Here is a 2,882-nt window from a genome sequence, read left to right as displayed (position 1 = left end):
TTTAAATTCTCTGCTAATTTTGGTATGTATTCTCTTACTTGATTTACTAGTCCTAAGAATGATTGTAATTTCTTTTTTGTGTCTAATTGTTCATTTGAGTTAATTATTTTTTGTACTAATTGATCTAATTTGTCGTTCTCAGTTTTTGTGATATTGAGTTTTTTATATTCCGGATATAATTTCTTTAATTTTCTTTTTATTTTTCTTAACTTTCTACTAGTATGTTTCTTCCTTAGTTTCTCGTTATCCATATGGAACTGGTAGTTGTGGAATTCATGAAAGTGGTAGTGTGGTAGGTGAGTAATTTATTTTAATATTTTTCGGTGCGAAACTCATGGTAAAATGTAGTAATATTTATTGTAATATTCTTCCGATAGTTGTTTTAATCTGAATATTTCTTTAATATTATTTATGATATATTCTAGATATAACATATCTTGGGTTTTTTGGTACATATATAAATTTTCCTCCATTAATTGTTCTAATAATTTTATATCTTTCATAGATTCTGTCCAATATCGTAATCTACTAGCAACCCGATCTTAAAATAACACCAACAAGCCAATCTACGGCTATGGCTCTGATACCATGTAGAGAATAACAGAAAAAAAAATATAAGCGGGGAACCTTTTGCTAGTCCAAGATTGTTAACTAAGATCAGAAGACTCAACTAAAGAAGAGGAAACTAGAAGGGAGAAAAAGTATTTTGGATATAGAACTTTGTTATAGAAGAAGACTATTTGATTTGAGTTGTTCTTGGGTTGCTTTGGTTGGTTACAAATGTACAATACCATCTCATATTTATACTAATTAACCTATGGATGGTTCTAGATACTACAAAATCTAGACTATTCCATGATTCTCTACAAATATCTAATTTCTCTAGAACATCTACAAGGAAAATCTAGTAACATTATCTTCTACTCTAGATTATCTAGATATTTCTACAAAATACTTATCCAAGTGACTACACTAGATTATTGTAGAAACTTTCCTAAAAATCTAGGATTTTTGTAGTTCCAAAAAATTATCTTAATTTTTTACATTATAAATTGTCATACAAAAAGTTAAAATTAAAGAATTGTAAAAAAAGACATTTTAAAACAACAAATTAAAAACAAAAAGTATTCCTAAGAAGGAAATTTCATAAAAGTATAGTAACTTACATTGTAAAAATATAAGACGAAATAGTTTGATGGACCGTTGTACTATTGTACAAGTTTGTATTATGAACCCTTCTACTTAACTCTTCCTCAACTGGACCCTTAAATTCAATCAAAAGAAGATTTTTAAATCTCTTCTACCATGTGTGTAGTTCACTCACCCCTGCATGTAAAGCTCCGTCCCCGCTTGACCAACTTTAAAAATAATTTTACAATATAATACGTGAAATTAGATTTTAGATAATGGTCCAAAATTTACAATTTATGTTAAAAATCTTTCAAATTATCTTATGTTCATTACTTGCCCTTTTTTAAATAAAAGTTGATTAATTATATTCTTATATAATGGCATTATGATTGTAGTGTTTATGACGATATTTTAGATGTTATGTGTTAAAACATCCTTTTCAAATCCTTTGTTGAACTTGATGTTGTTCTTATTTATGTCTTTAATTTTCTGCATATTCTTTTTAGTGTCAGTGTTCTATTGTGTGTTGGAATTTCTTATTTATTTTTTATTCTGATTGCTTGTAATTGAACTATATATATTAGTACTACTATTTATTATCTTCCATCCTTTAAATGTTAAATCCTAAAATCATCATCTTCTTTTTTTATTTCCTATTCAATATTCAGTATCTATAGTGAAATCTGACTAAATTTAAATTCGCATCGGAAAGTCTCACATTGGAGGAGGTAATTAAAGTCATGAATAAAGTAAAAAAAATTGATTTGAATAAAAACAAAATAGATGATTAATTAAAATAAGTTGCGATAATATTTTGCTTGTTTTGCTTGCGGATGACTATGACCAAACAATGGGTATTGAATTTGCTTAAAATTAAATGATAATAAATTAGTAAAATTCTATTATTTGCAGATGACTATGAGTCAATATTATGTTAAAAAAGAAGAAGCAGAAAATCAAATTAATACAATACTTTCTCCAAAAGAACATGTCTAAAGGAAGAAAAAATAACAAGTGAACTATTTGTCTAGAACATATTTGATTTAAAGCTGTCGAAATTTTCAAAAAAGGAACTACCATATTCGAAGCTCATGGATTGCTTCAAATTCCAATTCCTATTCCAGGGCAAAAAGAAGGAGTTATCGACTTCAAGAAAAGATAACAAGTTTGGAGAATTCTTCAAAATTCTACACGAATATGAATAGGAATCAGATTGACGTTGACGTTGTTGTAAATTGGATACATTTTGACATAGTTGTGAATAGAACCATTGTTGACAAGACTCACATCTACACTTTTTTAAATTATACCACATGGTGAAATTATCAAGTTCTTCAGATAAATTTGCCATCGCCGTATTAACTCAATTTGCTTTTGTCAATTAGAAATATGTGTCTTACATGTGTAGGTACGTAATATATATAATGGTCTTAATTAGTATTATTTGAGTAGGATATTGATTTAACTAGAATTAACTTAATCGATTACTCCCTAATTAGGAAATTGATTAGTCGAGTCCTAATCCTATCTTGACATGGTTTATGACTTTCTGTGATTGCAAATTAAAAATTAAAAATATTCTTTCTTTTATCTTTTAGAAAGCCAGACAAACCCTTTGCTTGTCGGAAAAGAGTGAGGGATGAAGGAAGATCGAATGTCTATTTTTTTAATAATAAATAATAATTAGATTAGTTTAGGTAATTTTTATTTTGACACAATAAATATTTTGTGTAATTTTTTCTTTTTAATAT

This window comes from Solanum tuberosum, unplaced genomic scaffold (genome assembly GCF_000226075.1).
Source record: "Solanum tuberosum cultivar DM 1-3 516 R44 unplaced genomic scaffold, SolTub_3.0 scf00112, whole genome shotgun sequence".
Lineage (NCBI taxonomy): Eukaryota > Viridiplantae > Streptophyta > Magnoliopsida > Solanales > Solanaceae > Solanum > Solanum tuberosum.
This window is presented reverse-complemented; position numbering follows the sequence as displayed.